Source organism: Amblyomma maculatum, chromosome 11 (genome assembly GCF_055883805.1).
Source record: "Amblyomma maculatum isolate TAMU_Amacu chromosome 11, ASM5588380v1, whole genome shotgun sequence".
Lineage (NCBI taxonomy): Eukaryota > Metazoa > Arthropoda > Arachnida > Ixodida > Ixodidae > Amblyomma > Amblyomma maculatum.
In genome coordinates, this window is record NC_139354.1 from 146676432 (window position 1) to 146702351 (window position 25920).

Genomic DNA, 25920 nt, shown 5'->3' on the forward strand with positions numbered 1-25920 from the left:
AAGGAATCATTATTATCGAAGTGACAAGCGAAGGATTAAACAACTAGGGGCGGGGAATCTACCCGAGATGTGCATGCGCTATGTACGCAACACTAACTTCATGAGCAACGGCCCATCTCGTTTCATTTCCATTGTGAACAAGGCACCCGTAGTGGTGCCACAACGTCAATGTGTTTATCTTTTTTATGCTTTTCTTTTCCTCTGTTACCTCGTCAAGTGCTGTTTTTTTTTTTTTCAATATGCTGAGTTTCCCTCACCGGACGGGTTTCCATCGAATCCTCAGCTATGACCGGATAAAGCTCCAGCTAAGCTCCTCCAAATCCGGCCGCTAATTGCAGCGTCAGCATCGGTGTAGCCACATATATGAATGGCGCCATTGCCATAGAAATCAGCTGATATCACACAGTGAAAATGTCCCGATCCTGCAGTTTGCGTGACCTGAACTGCTTTTTCGCAAATGGTTGACGCATCACCGTAGCGCTTTATTTTTAAGCGGTGAGCAGAAGCGAGGTCCAGAATCATTTATTGAATTTGCAATACTATTGACGCAATTTATACCTTAACAACGTAGCGAAGAAAAGGTTGATGTTGCAATATTTGTTGAAATGAGGTAGAGCGAGCAGCACATCACCAATAAGGTAGGGTTATTTCATATATTGCGCTCTGGAAGCACAGGTTGCGCACTTTAGATAGTGCAGATATGGCGCAGAAAGCTTATCCCGCGTTCGACATGGCGAATGGCACAAAATATAAAAAGCATCTGGGCATTCCTAACAACTTACTCAACGAACAAAATGCGACAGCGTGCCTTTACCGCGTATATACCCACAAATCAAACGTGCAAACGATTGAGTGGACGAATGAGAAAAGCAAGCGAGCAAAAATACGAACTGGTTACTTGCCCGAGAACCGCCGAAAATGCTGCCGCGGCTTAGGGCTTTTGTTACCTCAAGCAACTCCAGCAGCCATCAATATTTGCACAAACCCCGACTACACGAACGCCTGCAGGACCCCAAAACGCGCACCAAACAGCGCCCGCTGTGCCCCCTTTGAACATCTTGTCAGGATTGTAGACATGCAAGCAATGACGAAGCGAGTTGGCACACTGCAAAGTTCTCCAGGTGCGCAGCAGCCGCCGGCTCTTCCGTCAACATAACCAGCCGTCGGCGCACAGCATCTTGCCGTAGACCGATGGCTCAAAAATTAGGTACCCGTTAGATAACGAGAAGTTATTGTCTCTAATGTAGTTAGCGCTCTGATTAGGTTGCTCTGGGCAGTGCATTGGCAAGAGAATAGGTTGCAAAGAAGTAGTCAATGTGCAATGGTCCGTACGAGCAGCAAGTACCACCCTTCATTTTTTATCGTCGTAATCACGAACAAATAGTTTCAGTGCGCCATCACAACTTTGTGACATGTGCAAATCATAGTTTTTAAGAATCTTTAACAATGGAACTTTTCACCCGTATTAATAACTAGCAGCAACGATCCATGAAAATTTAATTTAAAAAGTCCTTACAATGCTAAGTAATGTGTTTATCTTCATTAACGGATCGCCAATACCGCTTTTGTGCACCGCATTGCATTTTTGTTCAGGAAATCTCTAATGTGAATTTAAGACAACTTTGCTTTGTATTGTATAAATTATGCTTGGTGACCTTTTTAAATCGTGCGATATCCTGTTCCCCTGTACTATGAGGACACATTATTAAAAGAGTGGAAGTAAAAAAATGCTCACGATTACGGTAATTCCTGATGAGAAATTTGAGCGCAGCTCATCAGCTGTTTCACCTTTTCGATAAATTGAGCTAATGATTTCCAGCAAGACACGCATGTACCGTCTTTGCCAAAAGTAACCGAGCAGCGCAGCCGGCTAGCGGAGCAGGCACGGGGCCGGGCTGCGGCGCTACCATGGCCGTCGCTGGCCGCTACTCTCCGGCGGCGAGTGCAAGCTGACTGACGTAAGCATGCTCCCTCACTCTCCTTCTTGAGATGATGAAAAGTAAGCGAGTATCATGTCACGGTGTCTGATTTGGTGCGTCCAGAACGCTGCGCTACTGAGAGGAGCGCTCCGCATAGCATCACTCTCTCAATGCTCCTTTTTGTGTGGTGCTGTGAAGCTGTGCTCTTCGTTAGAATGCCTTCACATTTAATATCGGTACAGTGCTCCCGTATTTGCAATGAAAGGACAAATGCATAATTTTCTACTTGTTTGGATTATCTGAGAATAGTGGGGAGGAACTGATTTCGAAAACTCAATGCGCTTTTCCCGCGGTTCCTAGTCATCTGTTCTGGCCACTCCCGGATTTGCCGTGACGCTAAGTCAAAGTGAAGGAGAGAAAAAGAAAATACTTCCAAATATTTCACATGCCCCTCTTGCTGCATACTTTTTTCCCGCTATTTGGTAACGTAAAAAAAGCGCGTAGGGTTTTCCGCGTTGGTATTTACGTTCATGCGTTGGCCTACTGCCAATCTATTCGTTTAATAAGTTTACTGCATAAAATGTAATTTTCACGCCTTAAACAAATCTAGCCCAATTTCGCAATACGTGCGGCCGTTTCTTTTTTTTATTTTACGAGGGAACATCATGGGGGGGGGGGGCGACCGACCTAACAGCAATATGTCCTGAAAGTGAAAAGAAATCCCGACACGCGGCATTTGATTTTAACTGCGAACTATTTTTTCGTTACTGTCTATTACCTAGCGACTCTATTGGTAGTTTAGTGCCCGCTGGCAGAGTGGTGCAGCGGTGACTCGATAAATAAGTTGATGGAATAGAACCTTCAAGTGCGACACAAGACCAAGTTGGTAAAACTGAGACTTGCGTCTTTACTGAACTCCCTGGCCGCAAAATAGTGAAGCTTAATTTGGCGTGCATTTCAATGCAAGTGGAAGAAAAACGTTTTCGGGGGCATCCTTCGCAATAGGAAGGCTCTTTTGGGGGGATCATATGCTAGAGAACATATGCATCACTCATTCGGTATTGCCAAATGTTTTTTGAAGCACTTGCAGATCTCTGCTCAGATTTTCGGTATTCAGTTTGGCGCTGCAATCGCGAAAACCATTACACACTTCTGTGCGTTAACAAGCGGCAGCAAATGCGACATTAACGGATTCACCTCATCACACGGAGAAGAATAGCCGCACTAGAAAGAGCGAAAAATATTGCCTCGTTTTTACTGCTCTCTAGCTCCGCGAAGTGTCATCATCGCAGACTACTCAGGTTTTTATCATGCCCTGTCTGCTCAAGTTTCGCCGCGCGACGGCAGCGCCGCATTGCTGGCGTAGTGGCGAAATGTGAAACGATGGGGCTTCGCCGGAGCAGACGCTCCGCTAGCTGCCTGTGCATACGCGCGGCGATCGCGTTGTGCCTGGCGGTTACTTGGCGATACAAAAACGCTTCCGCTGATGCGAAACGGATGTATTAAGTAGCATTGTGTCATGGGAAGCCACAATAGTAAGGGAAGCACGCAAAGACGAGGCTCACGTGTGAAACTTTGCAGGTTCCTTCGGAAGCGTGTCCACAAGACCTGTTTTCCAACCGCATGACAGCGTTCTGAGAAGTCTCGCGCTCTCTGTGGAAATGAAGAGCCAATTTCCCCTTTCTTCGTAAACTCAGAAATGTTGACAGTTGACAAAGACTGCTTGGAGAGGCGTCACAAAAAGTAGTGGTTTAACGCCATGCATGAACAGTAAACAGGATGGAAGGTTATCCTGCTCTTCGCTCGCCGCGTGTCTAGTTTTGCCGATTTTCTGTGCTCTCTCCCTGCTTTGTGAATGCTCTGAAAGCAACCAAATCAACAGATGCGACGTCCGCGATCGAGACTGACGTGTGAATGTGCCCTAAGTATCCACAGCTGCCTTTTCATTTTCAGATTGACCAAGAAAATATCTAGGAACGAGGCCTTTTTTTTTTTCGGGTGTAGGAGCGGCGTTGGAAAACATGCCTTGCTGAGACGCTTTTACAGATTTTCGCAAATTGGCCAATAAGTGAACCAATTATTATTATTATTATTATTATTATTATTATAATTATTATTATTATTATTATTATTATTATTATTATTATTATTATTATTATTATTATTATTATTATTATTATTATTATTATTATTATTACCGAAGATATGTCGGAAGTGCCGTACAAAAGTGATCCTAGCTATGGCTGGATTGACACTACTCGCACGGAGCACCCCATTCGCGTCACAGGGTTCGTGAGTGCAAACCAAATATTATCACAAATGGAGCACAACCATTTAATAAAAACCGAAATAAAACACAATGTAGTACAAGCTTGGATTTCACCTGCCTTCCGAGCCAGCGAGCCGGTAATGTCACTTGCAGCGCGCGGAGCACGCACGTGCTTATAAGATTGCTAGCTTTCTTGTCTTTGAAGAAACACCTCCTTCGGACTATATACTTATTCTACGGCAAGATTTCCTTTGGTAACGCCATAATAATAAAAATCAAATCCGTATATATATCGCATGCTACAGGCCAAAACGATGGTCAACGAGCGGGCCACTTTATTCCACAGTACTGATGATACTTTAGCCGTTTTTAAACATATTATATACGACAATATAATTACATAGCGGACTTACCTCGAGATGCACTACCTACGTTTTTGCTAACGTGGGACGCATTCGCGATCTATATTTACTCACCCCCGTCTGTTATCTGCTCTACAGTGCAGACATGAATAAAAAGCTTCCCGCCTATAATTAAGTATCTCATGAAAATACCCGTCAGGTCGCTCAATTAAGACGGAATGCAGATGGAATGTCGCGGTGCGCCTGCGCGGGCGCGTCAAGGCGCGTGCTCGTGCGAGAGAAAGCGCACGCACGGCGCATGCCGTGAAGGCAGCGAGCTGAGCCGGCGGCGTCCAGTGTGTGCTCGCGCGACCAAGCAGCGCGAGACGTCTGCACGTGCGCGGAAACGAGCGAGTGAAAGAAGAAAACTTGCACGGGATGCCTAGGTGGTGCCGCCGCGTTTATCCCCAGTTTCTATTTTTCTGTCAGAGATGGCGCTCCCTGTCAGGAGCAGCAGCGCCGCTCGACGGTGCTTTGGAAGCCTATGGGAGATGTGTACTGGAATTCGTCATGTAAGGCGTTCTAACGGAGAGCGCAGCTTTGCAATGCCAACCCAAAATCAGTGTTGAGAGAGTTCTGCTGTGCACAACGCCCTCCATGACTAGCACAGCATTCTAAAGGAACGAAATCGTGTGTCGCACATGTTACCCGAATACATTTTATCCTCCCAAGAAAGATATCGAGGGAGCAGCCTTACATCAGCAAGCTTACACTCGCAGCCGGCGAGGAGCGTCCACTGACGGCGACCGCCACGCCGCCGCTCGGCCCTGAGCTATAGAGAAAGAGATCTATTTCTCTATGCCTGAGCTTGCTCCGCCAGCAAGCTGGGCTGCTCGGTTACTTTTGGGAAAGACGGTACAATTACCGACAGATTTTTTTTTTAATTTTTCACACGTATTCCACCAAGAAACACTCCACTAACAGTTCTTGGCTGTCATGAAAGCTTTGTGGTCAGAGAAATAAAGAGACCAATTGAGTTATCGGGAGGTAGCGGGAGGCAGCGATGACGCCGATAGCGAGTGACTCGCTGATGCCGCTAGCGAGTGAAGCGAGTGAGAGCGGGAAGCACGCACCGTGATCCGAGTCGCGTCGTTTCGGCAACCGCAGACATCCTCGCCGCCACGCATGAAGAGGAGGGGGGCGGGGGGGGGGGGGAGGAGCCCTTCCTCTTTCTGCATGACGGCGGCGGTGTTCTACGCAGCTCGTCGTCTTGACTCGCTAGCGGCGTCAGGCCGCTGCTAGCGCTGCCTCCCGGCAAACCTTCTCCCCCTCCTTTCCTCGTGTTCTTCGGTTGCTGCGCGCGCTCCTGCCCCATCGCTCGCCGCTGAGAATACCCCCCCCCCCTCTTCCTGCGAGGCTCCTCTTGCCGAAGCGCCGGCTCGAACTGGGGGCGTAAGTGGTTACGAGGCCGGCGACGCCGACGCCGCAGCAAAACCCAGCAATGCGCGCCAAAGAGCTGCGCTCCAAAAATGTATGAAAGAGAAATTGCCCTAGAAGATGTAAGAATGGGTGGGATTAGTTCAATGTAAGCTCGCAGAACGCTAAAAACCTCTGATTTAAATAAAAATTAAAGTAACCAGCGAACTAGAGATCCAACGAATGTGCGTAGAGAGGGTGAACAGTTGAGCGGGTTCATTGATATGCGAACCAAAGATACAAAGTTAAACAACGCACGAAACGAACGATGGTTAATGCATTTTACGCCGCTTGCTTGTGCAGCAGGATCAAATTACACATGAAAAATTCTTCGCCTTCTGCGCTTTATTTAAACATGCATGACGGTAGTGATTGACAAATTGTGTTTGTTAATTGACCTAGACAAAAGAACAACGCCACAAAAATATCTTCGTCTCATCATCGCCAACAGTTTCCGTGAAAAAGGCCCTACAAAAGCGCGTATTCTCATATAAAGATTATTCACGTGACGTCATTGCAGCCTTCCTGGCAACCATGGAACGCATAACAAAACATGAGAGAGGGAGAAAGAAAGAGAGACAGAGCGGGCCTACGACGAATCATGACACGGCGTCGGTGAAATCCGACCTCTGGTTCGACGGCGGTCCAAACGGAATCTGAAGTATCCGACAAATGAGCGACGCGCAGCGGTAGCCTGGTGGTAGAGAATCCACCACGCATTCGCGAGGTATGGGGCTCGATCCCCAGTGCCGCCGGGTATCCACCAGTTCTCAATTGGTACACGATTTCCCCCGGCCTGGTGCTCGACTCTTCTGGGGTGAAATGCTTGGAAACAGGGGCCATGAATTAAAATGTTGGTTTAAGAAAAAGAACGCTGGTACACGCTTTTTAGTTTCGAACCGCCCAACGTTATGGCGTCTCCGCAATACAGGGTTGTCACTACCGCCGCTTGCTAAACCTGATAGTGAATAGTGTCTATAGCAAAGCATTACAGCCCAATACGACACTGGCCGCTGAGCGAACTGCATTGTAATGCTTAGACGAACTAGGGGACTTTGACGCTGGCGCCGACCGCTGTGTCCCCACGTATATATCTTGCATCGGAATCAAAACTAAGCGCTTGCACCAAGCGCAATCGTAGAAAACCGTTCCTGTTGTGTAGTGATGCCGCCTCTAAATCTCGCCGATTGTGCCTCTTGCATCGAGCATTCGGTAGCCAAAGGGGCTGGGTGAGTGGTGTATGCAAGTGCCAATTCGGGTCGAACGAACAGGCTAAGTGCTCATCGCTCTGAATAAATGAGTCAGGCTCTTCTCAGCAATGAGGGGCGCGTATCGCGTAGTAACCGTGTCAAGCGCAGTTCGCCATGCACACATAAGCGTGGCGCATAAAACGGGGTTCTTTCGATGCAAGTGCCTCATTTACAAAAGAAAAAAAAAACATGCTGAACCGCGACGAACACAGTTTTTGGCGCGCCTTGCAATGTAGCTTTCGCAATTGAGGGTCGAAGGTAACGATCTCGAACAGCCGCGTCGTATTGCATGACCGGGCATGGAAAATATAGCAGAGAGCCACCGTTATTTGTATGTTGGACTGTATTGTATCATACTCTGTACAACGCATGAAAATTCAGTGGAAGTTTGTGGATTTATGAGCGTTCCTGGGATTCAAACGCACTGCTTTCGAACGCAAGTAAATACCTTACTTTCGTGCCGCTGTTGAAGTGTAAACGCTAAAGTAATGCTGAAGATTTACAGTCGTTATATGAGCAAATATAATGAAATAACCTTCGAGCATCGAAATTGAAGTAAATTACAAAAGTAAATTACAGGCTAATCATGGTTATGAAAATTGTGCTACTTTGAATATCCCGGCGCAAAATGGTTATGACGCGATGTTTCAATTTAAAACAAACGCAGCACACGAATTGCCTCTGTCACATTAACAGTTCAAAACATACAACAGAAAGTGAAAGGAATGACGAAATCGAGGGGAGCTACTTTTTAGAACGCAGCTCTTACGCGCACTTTCCTGGGTTGCTGCTCATCGAAGTCGGAATAGTCGCGTTTAGTTTTCGTGACATATCTGCCGCAGTCTCTACCGTATGCAATAGTTGCCTGACACGGCTGATAGTGGCAGCGTGAAACGCCACTTATGTCTCACAGGTGGCGAAGCTGAACGCAACATTCGTAGCTTTTAGGGGATAGGGTTGGCCGAGAGTTTTTGAGAGGCAATGAGATGCTCAGTTCCTTGGGTTGTGCGGCGGAAGTGAAATAATGTGCTCCTGGAACGGGGCTCTCCTGTAAGGAACCGAACGCCGGTTACCTTGTGAGCAGGAGGTCATGACGAGGGCTGAAGAATGGCGAAACTAATGTGTGATGATAGGAGGAGAAACAGCGAGATGAGCATCCTGAAAACATGCTTTGGCAAGAAATTAGAAATGCATCCAACAGTAAGGAGCAAATCCGTTTTTACGCCAAAGTTTTACAGTGAGAAAGGGCCTTGGGAGTTAAGTAGAAGAGAACCTACAGGGTTTGTGAAGGAGATGATTTGAAATCTTTTCCATCTACTGATGCGCAGTATTAATCCGGTGGATTCAACATTTCCGTTGAGCAAAAATACGGCTTTGATTTGGTAGTTGTTGTTTTGAGTTAAACAAGACGAGCCAGTCTCTTGCATGTAGTGTATGCCACGGCACTTGGGTTGTAATTATGGCTATTGCTTACACTAAATTCAGAATCGGCTCCCAACTTGGTAGCTAAGAACATGTAATTGAAAGGCGACGATCCGCGTACACTTAGAGCAGGAATCATGCAAGCACGTTCCGAAGACTTGTTTGAGACAGATTAAAATCTATACAGTTCGGCATTTCGCATAACATTAAGGTTCATGTAAGTGTTAAATTCTGAGACCAGTAGGAGTGGATAATGTGAGGAAAAATTAAACAAGCGGTGATTACGTGAGCACCAAATGGAGTTCACAATCAACAAACTCTTTCCTTACTCTGTGAACGCCATGATTTGTTTCAGCGTACACTCAGAAAATTCTCCTCGTCCAGTTAAACCCATATGTGATGCCATTATGTAACCGTCAGAGTTCGAGCAGTTCCGGGCGCCTGGACTGTTTTTCAGATATTTTGGTGCTTCGTCACCGTCATGCATTGAGCCTAACCTGCAAGAGAAAACAGATTGCAATTTAATATCCCCTCAGGATTCTTACTGAAGGTGCTGCAATACCTAGTGAACTGAGATGATCTCGAATAAATGTAATAAAGGCACCTTCATTGAGAAGCTAATTCAAAGAAATAAAAACACACCTACACTGAAAATTAGGGCCTGCGTAGATCGAAACCCTTCCAAATTGATGAAAAAGAGAAAATCCACAGCAAAAAAAAAAAAAAAAAAAAAAAAAAAAAAAAAAAAAACATGGAGGAAGCCCAACTCTGGATTAGAAATGAGGGTGGCTTAAGAAGTGTCAGTATTCTGCGGGTGCGATGTGTCTTTTGATATTGACTTCTCTAGAGGGACGTGGTATTACTGGGGCATAATTTACCTTTTCACATTGATTGTTAATAGAGTTTTGTTCAATAAGTTGGGACCTATAGTTTGTAGCCAACACATTACAATTTTTACAGTTTTACACAGCAAGACTTAATCGGCGGCGGCACGCGCTTCCATACGGCCTGCACAATGGCCGTGAGTATAATGGGAGCTCGTCTAAGAGAGTAGGGCGCTCCTCGCTGTCACTAGGAAAACGTCGGATCTCCCCACCCTGGCTGCCAGCTTTTGTGGCGTTGGCCGGTTTGCGTCTAGTTTCGCGCCTTCAAGCGCTCTTTCGAAAGGTTCAAGATGGCAACATGTAGAAAAATGCGAAGGATACAAGTACTTCCTAAATTGCAAAATTATATTTTGTTACAAACCTGGCTGAAAGAAATAACAATGGACAACGTCCATTAGTTCCGAAAAACTACACTGAGTATATATTGATATTGCGGCTGGAAATGGAGAAGCTGTTCTTTGATATATTTAGTATGCTTATCCCTCCTACCACGTATTAAGTGGGAGCAAAGATTGGTTCTTGCCGATTTGAAGAGACGCTGAAAGTGAGAAAAAATGAAGCCGAGCCTCAGCGAATGTAGGCTCAACGTCTATATCCTTTGACTATTTTGTCAACGACCAACCTTTCCTGGCCACGTCATGTTAAAAAATACTTGCCAAAATGGGAGCAGGATTACAAGTCCTCAAATTTATTGCTGGAACACGTTTGGGCTGCAGTTGTCGTTCTAACGCCCTCCTCAAAAATACCTGCACCAATGGTCTTTTGCGGTATAGTTTGCCAAATCAATTTTGCAGAAAATGTCCCCAACGAATAATAGGAGTAATAGAAGAGACATCTGGGCGAGTTGGTATGGTAGCGCAACAGACGTGGACGGAGGTGAAGAACGGACAGGAATAAGAGGAATGGCTGCCTGCGGATCTGTCTTTGCTTCAAAACAGCTCCTCCATGCTGAGAATGGTTGAATAAGCAGGGTGTCTACAGCTCCAAGTCTTCGCCACACAGGAAACTATTCTGATCCATCTACGTCATGTACTACAAAATAAAAACTCTTCCTTGATTGAGTCCCTATAAACCACAAAAATGTCAGCTTTGGTGAAGCTGTGTAGCTATTGCACCTTCCTGCCATCAGTCAGCCTTGTCAGCAACTGGCTCCAACCTTCTTCCTTGGAGGCTCTCACCTTTTAATCTCAAGAAGCTCATAAAGAGTTACACTGCGAATAACGGCATGCCGCTGGCTGCACTGGTACAAGCTGTTACGAACTACTTAGAAGGGCGCTTTTCGGAACTACACACATCTTCAACGATGGCTCCAACGTCTCACGACTCCTGATCACGAGGCCTTTATGGGCTCTCAGCAAGCTAAATACTGACAAGGCGCCTGCTGTATAACATCCTCCACCACAGCAGAGCTATACGGAATAAACGAAGCTGTCTCGTATATTTTGCGCAATAACCGAAGGGCGGGGTAATCTCCAAGTAATAGCAGAGAGCGCTACAAACGTTGTGCCTACTGAAGGGAAAAATTACCAGCCATTTTTTCATGGCATTGGATACCTGTACTACTGGGATGTTGCTGAAGGCCATGCTATAATTTTTACGATGTATTGCGGCTCACTCCGATATCCTGGCCAAGGAGAGAGCAGATGAAGGCCCAGAACGTCACAACAATAAGCAAATTTTGTTGACAAACTCAAATGCGTCCCAATTCGCCAAGCGATAAATCCAGGATGAGAAGGTCCGCCTCCTGATCATGCAAAGTCATCATTACCCCTTTTCTATTCAGTCAACCCAAATTTCAAATCAAGACTGCCACTCTGGATTCCGCGTCATCTAGAGAAAATTTATCAACGTGTCCGTCTTAATGCCGCTTTTGCGAACAGTTTAAGCTACTGTTTGAAGCAAGCAAACAATTCATAACGTAACAACTGCGGTCTAATTGAGACTCTACTTCACATCCTCCACAAATATTAAGCATGCGACAATGACTGTGCATGCTATGAACAATGCATGTAGTCTGTCACCCAAATGCCACTAACAGTGTACTCTATAGTAGCTCCTTTAGGCTGCTACAGACCGCAGCGCAGTGAAATGACATACTCAGTTGCCTATTTAGATACTATTGGTGTTTTATAAAAGCTATGAATTACCCATTAATTTCATCAACCCGCTCTACATGCGCAGTGCTAAACTTCGGTCTCAACCAAGAAAGCTATCATGCAGTGGACTAATATGTTATAACCTTCTTCAATGACTATACTTTGGTCTAAAATTACATTACTTGGAGGATGTCTTGTTAAGCTGCTAGCGTATAAATCACTTGTGTTACCTCTTTTTGAATACGGCAATATAAGTTGGGATCCGTTTACCTTAAATTATATTGTCACGTAGCCGTTCAGGCCCGTAACCAGAAGGTTGGTTTTAATAGGGGGCGACCTAGTAAGCACATAAGAGTAGGTCCAGAGAGCATTGAGTGGCAGCAGCAGACTTCAGCTTTTTCTCGAACGCCACGAGGCCACTTCTTCGAGTCCGCGCACGAGACTCTCGATGAGCAGCCGCCTAGCGGCTGCTGCTGCACACGCTACATTACCCCCCTCTCTAAAAAAAAAATAAGTGTCAACTTGATGAATTCGAAAGCAGAGAGAAAAAAAAATAAAGCATGAAACATGCGTTAGGCGGTGCGCTAATTTTCACGCGAAAAGTACGGCTTCATGCGCACGATATGGACAACCTCGGATTTCTGCTGGCGACGAGTAGAAGAAAAGCCGTCCGGAAGCACTTCGTACGTGACGTCGCTCAGCTGACGGAGCACTTTGTATGGCCCAAAGTACTGCTTCAAAAGTTTTTCGGATAGTCCCCGATGTCGAATCGGAGTCCAGAGCCACACTCTGTCGCCCGGTGCGAAAGTCACTACACGGTTGCGGTGATAGTAACGCTGGGCGTCTCGGCCTTGCTGGTTCCGGATGCGTGCCCTCGCCAGCTGTCGCGCTTCTTCTGCGCGTTGAGTGAACTCCTCGGCGCCAACTTTGAGGTCACGGCCGTCGTGGGGCAACATGGCTTCGAGCATTGTCAAAACTTCGCGGCCATACAATAAGGAGAACGGCGTCATTTGCTTTGTTTCCTGCTGCGCCGTGTTGTACGCAAACGTGACGTACGGGAGGACGTCATCCCAAGACCGATGTTCAACATCTACGTTACATGGACATCATGTCGGCAAGAGTTTTGTTCAGACGTTCTGTCAAGCCATTAGTTTGTGGATGGTAGGCGGTGGACCTGCGATGGGTAGTGCCGCTTTGCTGCATGACAGATGCCAGTTGCTTGGCAGTGAAAGCAGTGCCTCGGTCCGTTATTATAACTGTCGGGGCGCCGTGCCTCAGGACTATGCGTTCGATGAAAAATTTCGCTGCCTCGATTGCCGTACCACGCTGGAGGGCCTTCGTTCCAGCGTAACGCGTGAGGTAGTCTGTAGCGACAATTATCCACCTGTTGCCGGAATCAGAAATTGGAAAAGGACCCAACAGATCCATGCCAACTTGTTCGAATGGGCATCTTGGCACTTGAACAGGATGCAGTAAACCGGCCGGTTTCACAGGCGGTGTTTTCCGTCGCTGGCAATCATGGCATGTTCTCACGTAATGTCGTACTGCGGCCGCAAGGTTTGGCCAGTAATAACTCTTCTTAATTCGGGCCAGAGTTCGAGCATACCCCAGGTGACCCGCGGTGGGCTCGTCATGACATGCCTGTAAGATTTCTTCGCAAAGAGTCTGTGGTACGACGAGGAGGTAATCTCTTCCCGTCGGAGCGAAATTGATCTTGTATAAGACATTGTTTCGCATGCAGAACGATGAATACGTTCTTGCGAAGAGACGGGGAACTTCTGTAGTGCGCGCTTCCAGAAAATCGATAAGTGGTGCGAGAGCCGGATCGTTACGTTGTTGCTGCGAAACAGTGAGCGCGTCGACGGCTGCGATAAGGGGAAAGTCTGGTTCTTCGTCTTCCCGCGCAGCCTCGACAGGTGAACGGGCCAAGCAGTCAGCGTCGTTGTGCTGACGTCCAGACTTATACACGATGGTCATGTCGAACTCCTGTAGCCGTAAGCTCCATCGTGCAAGGCGTCCGGAGGGGTCTTGCAAGTTCGTTAACCAGCACAGAGAGTGGTGGTCACTCACAACCCGAAAGTGCCGGCCATAAAGATAGGGTCGAAATTTCATCATCGCCCATACAACAGCCAGACATTGTTTTTCGGTGGTGGAATAGTTCGATTCGGCACGGGACAAAGTCCGGCTGGCGTATGCGATAACTCGCTCGGCACCGTCTTGCCACTGGACGAGTACAGCGCCTAGACCCACGTTGCTGGCATCTGTGTGGACCAGAGTCTCGGCATTCGCATCGAAATGGGCAAGCACAGGTGTTGTCTGCAAGCGGTGCCGTAACTCGTCGAATGCCTTTTGCTGTTCGTCCGTCCAGGTGAAGGTGACATCATCCCGGGTGAGACGTGTCAACGGAGCGGCAATGCGTGAAAAGGTTTCAATAAATCTGCGGTAATAGGCGCAGAGGCCCAAGAAACGGCGAACTGTCTTCTTGTTAGATGGAGTAGGGAATTTGGTGACGGCTGTTGTTTTAGCGGGGTCGGGACGAACTCCTCGATGGCTGACGATGTGGCCCAAGAACAGGAGCTCTTCATAGCCAAAGTGACACTTTTGTGGTTTTAACGTGAGGCCGGCAGATCTGATAGCCCGTAGCACAGCGGAGAGATGTTGGAGGTGTTCCTCGAACGTTGGTGAAAACACAACGACGTCGTCCAGGTAGACTAGACACATCTGCCATTTAAGACCAGATAGAACTGCGTTCATCATTCGCTGAAATCTCGCTGGAACGGAGCACAATCCGAAAGGTAGGACTTTTAATTCATAAAGTCCATCGGGCGTGACAAACGCTGTCTTCTCGCGATCACGTTCATCGACTTCGATCTGCCAGTAACCGCTCTTAAGATCAAGCGATGAAAAGTAGCGCGCGTTGCACAGCCGGTCTAATGAGTCATCAATGCGTGGCAGCGGGTAGACGTCTTTTTTTGTGACCTGATTGAGCTTACGGTAGTCCACACAGAACCTTAAACTCCCGTCTTTCTTCTTAACGAGGACAACAGGCGAAGCCCAGGGACTCCTCGATGGCTGTATGACACCGTCATTTAACATCTCGTCGACCTGTTGAGCAATGACTTCGCGTTCCCGCGGTGACACTCGGTAGGGGTTCTGTCGGACTGGTCGGGTGCGGTCGTCGGTTATTATGCGGTGCTTGGTCAAGGGCGTCTGTTTAACCGCGGAGGTGGATGAGAAGCAGTCTTGAAACTGAAAGAGTAGCCCGACGAGTCTTTCCTTCTCTGCCGGTGATAGAGCGGGATTCACATCAGGGTTGAAGTTGGGCGTTTGGCTGGCAGACGTGTTGGTCTCAAGAACAAAGCAGTCGTGGGCAGCTTCTGCGACACCTTCAAAGTAAGCTACCGTGGTGCCTTTAGCGATGCGTTGCCGTTCGTTTCCGAAGTTCGTAATCAGCACGTGAGCTAGGCCATTAGTCAGATGAACTATACCGCGTTCAACACAGACTCCATGATGTAACAGAAGCTCTGTGTTCTGTTCGGCAACAGCGGCAGCACAGGACTGGTCATCGCACCTGACTGTGACGAGAGCAGACGAACGTGGCGGCATGGATACATCCGCGTCAAAGATGCGTAAAGGTGCGTGGCGTCGTTCTGAGTCAGCGGTCATTGTTGCAGGTGTCGAAAACGTTGCAGTACGGCGAGGAAAATTAATAATGGCCCCATGCTCACGTAAAAAGTCCATGGGAGTATGAGGTCCTTGCAGCAGTGCGGCAGGATAACAAAAACGGCTACAAAGGCTGAATCGGCGATAGTTACTCGGGCAGTGCATCGTCCGATCGGCGTCATGAGGTGACCTCCAGCAGTACGAATTTGCGGCCCCAGCCATTCAGTTTTCACCTTGGAGAGCCGATCTGCGAAATTCTTGCTTATTATTGAAAAGTCTGCTCCGGTGTCTACCAAAGCGGTTACTGGGTGTCCGTCGACGAGAACGGAAAGGTCGGCGCTAACAACGTGATCGGCTTGAGGTTGATTGGGAATTTCGGGTTCATGGGGCGACGGAGGCATCGTAGTCACAGAATCGGGCTGAGTCGTCACGGGAGGGTCTTCGGGACATCGATTCCGTTCGTCAGCAACCTGCCCCCCTGAGGTCGCTGCCTTCAGTTTCCCCGGTGTGGGCTTGGTGACCGGCGCCTCGGCACATGATTAAACTCACGGCGGCCGGGTGACGAGCAGCGCACGGGAGAAGACTGTGTACTGTCGCTCGAAGAGGTTCCACGGGTTGCCAGATATTCCTCGATTTCTGGAGGGCGTTCGCCGACCCGGGGACGCGGGGAATCACGAGCAAAATCCCGAAGACCGAGTTCACGGTATGGACAACGGCGGTACAAGTGGCCGGGTTCTCCGCAATGGTAGCACAGCGGCCGTTGGCGAGGAGTGCGCCAGACGTCTGCCGTCCGAACCGGTTGCTGCATGACGGGGCTCTGCTGGGATGGCGGCTGGTAGGGAGGCTGGTAGGATAGTGGCTGAGGAGCGGACGGCTGCATGACGAGGCTGTGCTGGGTTGGCGGCTGGTATGAAGGTTGGTAGAACGGTGACTGCAGAGTGGGCGGCGGTTGTTCTTCGAAATGAAGCTGTTGCGCAGGAGGCACCGCAGGCCGACGAAGAGCCGCTGCGTAGTTCATAGAACGTGGCTCCAACAGTGACTCAGGCGGTGAAAATGTCTGACGGATTTCTTCACGCACGGCTTCGGTGACAGCCGCGGCAGTCGGGTTAGGCGATCCAAGATGGAACTTGAGGAGCTCCTCGCGAACTACCTCGCGGATCAGCTCACGCTGAGAGTGATCTTCAGTGGACCCGTTCAATGTGGCCACACTGCTGAAGGGTTGACGACAGGCAGACTCTGTGCGCCGGTATCGTTGCCGCAGGGCTCGCTCAATGAGGGTAGCTTCATTGATGAAGTCCGCGACGGTTTGGGGTGGACTGCGAACCAGACCAGTGAAGAGGGGTTCTTTTACGCCCTGCATCAGGTGGCGCAACTTCGCCGATTCTGTCATGTCGGGATCAGCCCGTCGGCAGAGACAGGTCACGTCCTCAGCGAACATGGCTACGCTCTCGTTAGGTAGTTGCACACGAGCGTCTAGGAGGCGGCGTGCGCGATCACGGCGGTCATGGCTGGCAAAAGTGTCCCGCAGCTGCTGGCGAAAGGAATCCCAGCTTTGAAGACTGGCTTCCCTATTCTCGTTTTTGAGCAGTCTTCAAGGGCGAAATATACATTGCGCAGCTTCTGGGCAGGGCTCCAACGATTGAATTGCGCCACTCGCTCAAACTGTTCGATCCATTCGTCGACATCTTCCACAGTAGCGCCATGGAAACTGGGGGGCGTACGAGGCTGCTGAAGCAGCAACTGATGCTGACTTGCCTGTGCCATTGCAGAAGTCTCGAACTGCTGGTCAGCTGGCGTCGGTTCAGGTAAAGGAGCGAAATCCGGCGCCAGACCTCGGAGGCGACGGCTGCAGCGAGGAACGGGTGTCGACACGAGCGGAAGCCGGTTGGGACTCGAAGAGCGGCTGCGAGAGGTCCGAGACATGTAATTCAAGGCCTCACCTCCACCAGTGTCACGTAGCCGTTCAGGCCCGTAACCAGAAGGTTGGTTTTAATAGGGGGTCGACCTAGTAAGCACAGAAGAGCAGGTCCAGAGAGCACTGAGTGACAGCAGCAGACTTCAGCTTCTTCTCGAACGCCACGAGGCCACTTCTTCGAGTCCGCGCACGAGACTCTTGATGAGCAGCCGCCTAGCGGCTGCTGTTGCAGACGCTACAATATTAATAAGGCGGAAAGAGTACAAAAGAAAGCAGTCGGGTTTATCTTCAATCAATATGGCAAAACGTCGGTTATGGAACTCAGGGATAGAGCATGTTTGATTGAATTATCAAACAGAAATAAGATAGCACGCTTGCGTTTCCTATGTAAGGTTGTAAAGGGCAAATTAAGTAGCAACACTCATGACTTTGTCGCATTTTCTACTAGTTATGCGAGAAGACGCGGAGCTCCTTTTACTTTGCTTCATTTGAAAATGAATTATAATGTTTTTAAGTAATCATTCTTCCCTCGTACGGTTGTGGAGTGGAACGGCCTCGAGGGTGCGTGGTTTGAGGTGGAAGATGCAGCAATTTCAGGCGTTCATTGAACGTAGTGTGTGAAATTTAGTGATTGCCATTTACGGTGATTATTTATTTTGTAATTCCATTCATGTGTCTACGATCTCATGTATTTTAACCTTCTAGACATCATTTTATTATTGCTTTTGCAATTCCTTCCCACCCGGCCACGGCTCCTACCTTGGGGCTAGCAGTATTGAAAATAAATAAAAAATAAATTAATAAACCTTTCTATCATTTTTATTCCCCAATTGCCCTGACTACGCAGAGTAACATGCCAGCGAATATTCACGCCAGCTAAAATCTCAGTATTTCAATACCGAGCTCGCTATATCTTCTTTGAACCCTTCACTTCCTCTCTCTCCACATCATAAGTGCTGGCTGTTTGAAAATTGTGACTGCATCAGCCTATTACCTTGGAATACCGCAAGAAGTAATTTATAAAAGTTTGTTTATATAGTTGAATAGTAAAAGCCACTAACAATTTACTTATTATGCATTCCGGTTTCCCTCCGCACATGTTTGAATAGCCCCTAAAGGAATTTTTTGTAGTACGCATGATGCAAGCAAATGTATCACTTCTGCATTTGCAAACAATAAACTAGAAATGAGAATGAGAACGAAAAGGTTTTTTTTGAGGCAGAACTTCAGCAACTTCCGTTTGTTTCGATTACAACAAAAGGGTTCGTAAATATGCTCCAAAGGCTGGCGTCAGACCACCTTTTTGAAATAAAATCAACAATGACTTTAACCGTTTAAAAAAAAAAATTGATAGGCTAATGCAGATGCTATCATAAGCGGACACTTGTTGCGATCAGCTTCGTATGTTCGAAACAGCCTTCTTCTAATGCGATTTCTTCCACACGTGCTGAACCTTGAGATTTCGGATATCCATGCAGCCAGAACATTTATTGCGTAAAATATATAGGCAATGATTGTGCATTATGAAATTCTGCTTACGAGTGACCGCGAAAATTTGTTCACTAAAACGTTTGTCTCACTGAATGCGCTGTTTTAGTATCTCAGGTGCAATCGCGCCGCTCTATAGGGAGAGGATTATCTAAGATATCTCATCGGCAATGCTTTTTGTGCGAAAACAAGATTCGTAATTCTTCAAACACGGTGCAGCTAACCTTTTTTCACAGTTGGTACATTTCGTGAAGCATGCATTTCACGTTATTAGGACTGCAATTTACCACACAGACTCTACTGCGTTTACGATTAAGTTTGACGTCTCTGACCGTTCTTCACCTGGTGGACCATATGCGAAACCCACACTGCAATGTCCAATGCGTTCCTGGCAAAACATTTAAGTGAACAGGGTAGTGGTCAGTATTCTGCGTCATTCTTATGCGTTTTATTTGGGGATCGTTGCAACTCTCTTCTCAGCTTTGCTCAGCAGTGATGAGATTTACTAACTGCTGATGTGCCCATTCATCCTACACAATATTTAGGTGTAAACATTATGGCAACATGGCGAGTTGTCAGTTTCTGCACCTGTCTTCTTGTTTAACATGTATAGTAACATTCGCTTTCAGTTTTTTCTGTATTTCAGATCTCACACATCTCAACCAGTTTCCGCGCGAAGGATTGTGGCAACACATCTGCATTCTTCAATTCATTAGTCTTGCAAACACACAAAAGACTCCTGATGAGTGAATCTTACTTTCATTAACAGTTGTGACACTGTGCTAGGAGAGGAGTAAAAGGAAGAAATCAAATTTTGACCATTCTCCACAGGAATTGGTTTTCAGTGTAGGTGAATAGTATATATAAATGAATAATTTATTATTCAGGCGAAGAAAGTATCTTACAGCGTATTCACAGCAAACATATACAAATGCCCTTGTAGCTCTGTGCCACGACAAGTAAACATATTTATTCGCGCAGTTTTCAGTGTAGGTGAATAGTATATCTAAATGACTAATTTATTATTCAGGCGAAGAAAGTATCTTACAGCGTATTCACAATGAACATATAAAAATGCCCTTGTAGGTCTGTGTCGCGACACGTAAACATATTAATCGCGCAGTTTTCACTTATTTTACTGAAATGCTATGGTTCAATACACATGTTTAGGAAGCCTTTTCCCAACAGATTTGAACAAAAAGACTCTTACAGGTGACCTATTTCGTGTACTATGGTCAGTACAGCCTCCAATGTTCCAGGGTCCTCTCTAACAACAGCATATTTTGAATTGCATGTGCCACCTACATTTGCAACGCCTGTAAGAGAAACCGTTTTGTGGTTACAGGCTACACAGAAACAACTTTACGTCTTTAATTAAGCTAAACACCATGTACGAGTAAGGCGCACCCCAGTGCAAGATAGTTGTAGCTTTTACAATCAGTTAATGATAAAAATGTACAAACCATTCAGTGATCAGCACTTGCCTGTGATGCCCGGACATTTCTATAGTATCTCTTTTTAGCTGCTAACTCTCGTACCATTTTGCGCATATTTATAAGTTCCCTCCATGACGAAGAGCAGTGCCGCCTGCCACGGAACATAAATTTTCGCTCCATCTTTGGTGGTAAGCCACTTTTTTGTGATGAAGAACAATTTAGACATGCTACGAAAACAATAACTTCATATATTTAGTGTCAACCGGCGGTACAAATGGCGAATTTAAACATTTTTTTAATGTTTAAAACATTGACACATAATTGTTTCAATGATAAATTATTTCAACAAGCAGCTCCGCCCTGTTTTCAAAGTTACTTCTCTTCAAATAATGAAACAATCACATGTTTCTAATCTGAATAAAATGAAATGCAAATGTTAGCACTTCGATTTTATTGCAGAGTTAGATATCGGGATAGAGAGAAACAGAACAGAAAGGCATGAGTTTCAAGTAGGCTATGCCCATTTGGCTGTATCCAACACCTGGGGAGGGGAGCGTAGGAAAAAAAAGGTAAGAAGGATGATAATGAAATACGATTTTTACCTCTCCTTAGTCCACTACGTTAAATTCATAGAGGGCGCAAACTTAAAGTTAAAAATGACGAATTGTTATGAAAATTTCGAAACACCCTTCACCGCTTTTCTTTGGGACGAATGTTTTGTGCAAGGTGCAAGTAACCCTTGTCTAAGAGGACGAGAGTCGAAGCGGCGAAATGTAATTGCCAGAAAGGCACGCTCTAGCTCATAGGTAAGTAACAAATATGCAACTGATTATTTTGTCCCAACCTCAATTTTCACACATTGGAGAGTCTGATACTGCGATGAAATGGCTGTAGTCGCTAGTAAACATCAGTCCCACCCACATCAGGCACAACAGCATACGATCACAGCGGCGAACACCGGTTGTTAGTTGCTGTTGGAATAAGGAATAAAGGGATGCGAACGTGACGCCCAGCCTCTAGCTGTAGCCCTTTAGTGAAACATGACGGTCTAGTCACGTTTCGCGCAAGCAGCCGAGCGTATCTTGCTACGTCGCCCTTATCAGCAGAATCAGGACAGTGTTGCCCGTATTAGGAGCCGATAGAGCAGCATCATCAGTTGAATAGTTTCCAACAGTGCCACTGTGGCCTGGTAACTACTGATAGGTATCATGACCCTCTTATATTGCATCGTGATGCAGATCTCATTTCACTGACAGAGCGCCAAAACAGGAATAAACGTAGAATGAAACACAAACAAACACAAACGTGACGCTCAGGTCTAGCTGTAGCCCTTTAGTGAAACATGACGGTCTAGTCACGTTTCGTGCAAGCAGCTGAACGTATCTTGCTACATCGCCACTTAGAAGCGTTTAGTTGTGTCTTGGGCCCCGCCAGTGATATGAATGTGCTCCAACGCGTCCAAATTTCCGCTTTAGTCTATGTAGATCTCATACCTCCGCTACAACTTCCTTACGGTGGTTACGACTGAATGCACTTTGGCGACATTTTAGGGCAGCTTTACAGTCACAGACAAAGCACATGTTCGAGGTGTCTGTTGTGAAATACAGTTTGAACCAGCACGAAGTGCGGCGAATTCTGCGCAAGCAGATATTGTTTGATGCAAAATTATTTGGTTAATATCAGCGTGTCTCGCAAGAAGGACCGCAGCGTACGCAAAACAGTTTTTGATTACCGAACCATCCTTATAGACGTGAGTACGGTCCTGTAGCGGCGCGATTCCCGCTTGGAGTTTGGCGCCGCGATCGCAGGTTTGTATGATAGTTATCCGATCACCGTGGTTATACCGTGGCCATGCGCAACCCCGCTGATAGCACCGCGCGCTCCCGCGCCTCTTTCCTTCTCTTTATCTCTCCCTCTCAGCGGTACCGCGCCCTCGCCGGCTCTCCGCCGCCTCTCCGCTCTCACCGAGTCACTTGAAGAATGAACAGTTACAGTATACGCACATTTCCGTTGGCTCGCCCTTTCACCGGGTATCGCACTGCGCCCTACAATTGGTGACCCAGCTTTTAGTGCTCATAAGTAACGTAGGTTGCCCGCCTTTCTCCAGTCAAATGGCTCTTTAACACTTGAGCATTCGGCGGCGAGAGCGAGTGAATTCAGCCACCGCAGAAGAGAATCCGCCGGAAATCTCAGCGAAAAGCCGAATCGGTCCAGGACCGATTCTCGCCGCCGGATTTTTTTCCGCCGAATTTATCAGCCAATAGGAAGGCGAAGAAATTCAGCCGGCGCGGCCCGCGGCGTCGACCGGTTAGCATCACTCAGGGGCCAACTTGGCAACAGCGTACTCGCAATCGATCATTGACGATAATTCTGACGGCCACAGCCGAAATGCTTTTGATGCCGTGACGTCGTGAAGCTATATTGTGTAGCTTTTTTTCGGCGGTATCTTTTTTCAAGAGTGTCAGGTTTCGTTATGTCGTTTCTAGCGGTATAGGCCTATTTCAACTACTTCCGCATGCTGGAAGATTATGGGACATGTCATATCAAAAAGGTGGTTTAAGTCCTTTGAAATGCAAATATTTTTGTGCCTGATCAACATGGATTCCGTCAGAAACTTTCCGAGATAACACAGCTCACCGAAACTAGACTTGTTTTTTATAATGTGCTTAAATGAGAAAGGTCAGCTACATGCTATTTGCACAGATTCTTCCAAGGCGTTCTATCTGGTTCCACACACTGATTTGCTTCTGAAACTGTTCAATATCAGCGTGAACAACAAAATAATGAAATGGATTGAAACCTACTTAGTAAGGACACAGTTTGTGGAAGTAAATGGCGCAGTAAATGGTGCCAAATTCGGTGTTTTACCTGTAACTTTAGGCGTCCCTCACGAATCTGTGCTAGGCCCCGTCATTTTCCCCAGTTACCTAAATGACAGAGTTGACAGGATTCACTCCAATATCAAGGTTCGACACTTTGCAGATGACTGCTTAATGTACAGAAAAGTAGCCAACCACCACGACCAGATTGCATTACAGACCGCTTTACAAATTGTCATTGACTGGTGCTCCAAATGAAAAATGAAAATAAACTCCAGTGAGACTATGCACATGAGAGTGACAAATGAGAATGAAAATGCCTCCTGTCTCGATTACGAGATAGATGGTTAGCCCATAAGCCGCGTTAATCACATTAAGTACTTACTGTAACCATATATCGAATGACCTCAGCTTAAAAGTGCGCATAAATAACTAAAGGACCCCGAACAAAAGGTGCGTACTTGCACCTGACCAGGTTCAGAGCCCCATACAATTTGCACACAGGGCAAACAGCGCGGTACAGATGAAATTGTTTTTTTCCTCTCAAAGACGCAAATTAACAATATAAAAATACAACAGTAAGAAGCACTCAAAAAGCTGAACAAATTAAAAAATGAAAAAACAACAACAACAACAGTAACGGGCACTCAAAAAGCTAAACAATTTTTGACATCGATGACAGTTTTAATCAAAACACTTAGTTCCACATCTCGTTCAGTGTACATTAAAATACACCAAGTGATGCATGCCGTTAAATAACAGCAACAAGATCCTTATTTTTGTTCAAAAGCATGGGTATTTAGGATCGCAGGCTTTGCCCACCGTAATTTGTTCTCAGCTGTGGTAGTCTGTATTGTTTTTTTTCTGAAGACAAAATTTTGATTTAGGCTCATATATGTTTGTGCAAAATTGTCACGTTTTTTCCATGATTTCATGACTTCACGGTTTTTTCTGAAACTCGCTCCTCAAAAAACTAAATTAACCGTGTATTTGACATTTGTCCGCCCGGCATTAGAGTACGCGAGCGTCGTGTAGGACTCGTTCAAAATAAACCGCATAGAGAGATTTGAAAAAGTTCAGAGAAGAGCAGCAAGATTCATCTTATCCCAATATTGTTCAACCGACTCAGTAACTAAAATGCTCGAGACACCTAACCTATCGCCGCTCTCACACGTAGAAAAATAGCTAGCTTAAAATTTTTCTATCTCATTCGACACAACTCATTCAACTTGGACACACAACAGTACATAAAGCAGCGCATGTCTCGAACAGTCAGAAGCAGCCACAAAGGCCAAATCCTCTCCAGGTCAGCATGAATAAATACATGCAGGTACTTGTTTTTTTTTCGAGAACAATAGAGGAGTGAAACTTACTGCCCCATGAAATACAAACAGCATATACAATAAATAAATTTGAATACAGTCTGAATTATCTGTTTCAGTGACTCAAAATGCGCAGCTAATATATCATTCATCGTGTGTTTATTTTCAGTATGTACATTTTTTCTAATTGTATGCATCTGTTTAAATTTGCAGCTGTAACAAAACAAACTCAAGAACGTTTGCGGCTTAGTAAGCAGAATAATGGCGAATCGGAAGGGACAAAACAGGAATAAAAAAAGGCCTAAAGCATGCCATACGTCAGGGTTCATTCCTTTCAAAAGGGCGTGGTATACGAGCTGCCAGTTTCCTGTGGAAAGACCTACATAGGTCAGACGGGACGTTGTGTAAATGTACGGCTAACGGAACTCGAAAAATCGCTATTAGGGTCAAAGTCATCACTTTTTATGGACCATTGCCAGGGATATCAAGATTGTAAGCCGGACTGTAAGCCGGAGTGTAAGCCGATGTGGAAGGAACCTTTATGGGGAAGCAGAAATATTGTCACCTCATAAAAATATGCTTCAGCGCGAAATCACGAAGACTTTTTATATTTCAAGACAAGGAAGTGCATGCATAAGCACAACTTTGATTGCTCTAACACAAAAACAACTGGGATATCTAGACCATACATGGAACTAATCTCTCCCGTCGCTTCCTTCCCCTTTTTGCTATCTCTTGTTTGCTTTTGTGACTATGAGGCTCTTTGCTTTTCCACCTTATCTTAGTGATTAGACACCCGCACCAGCTGTATTGTTCCCTACACTTTTCCTTTACTTGATGATATCGCGTTTGTTTTCTTCTGTTTTAGTTTCGTGAAGTGAGTATTTACTCCGTGTGTTTCAATAATGGGTGTTGTTGCGAAAAAGCGTTCGGGCTGCGTCCTTCTACTCCTTGGTCTTTTTTTTTGTGCGACAACGAATAAGAACAAGATTCAACTCGCCCAACTTTCAACTTTACTAATCCAGTAAAATTCTTGTGGGCAGATAGCCAACATAAAGCCTGCCCTATTGCAAAAACCAGCGTCTCCAGTGCGAAACCAGTAAGATTTTCGCGCTGGTTTTGCACTGGATCTGCTGCGCCCGCTGGAGGTCTGCGATATTCACTGGAGCAGTAGCGGGAAGACACTGGCTGCACTGGTGCGATGGGAGAAAAACGCTGGGATTAGCCTTTTGACGCTGGGTGTGTCGCTGGCATCCACGATGCACTGGGAGAAGCGCTGTATGCGCGCTGGGGCCGCACTGGTCCCAATGCCCCAGTATAGCCGATGCGGCCTGCGGCGTCAGCCGGAGTAGCATCCCTCAGGGCCCAACAGGGCAACAGCGTACTCGCAATCGACCATCGGGGCGCATATGAAAAATATGGTTCAAGCAAGCGCTTTCTGCTGCGAAGTCGTTGCTCATTTGTAAGAAAACAAAGGCAGTATCTTTTTTCTAGAGTTTCCATGTTTCGATACGTCGTTTCGAGCGTTTCGAGAGAGACCACAACCGCCGCGCCTCTATCTCATGACACACTGATGATTGACGCACAACTAAAGCTGGAATTGAATAATGTGGGCTACCA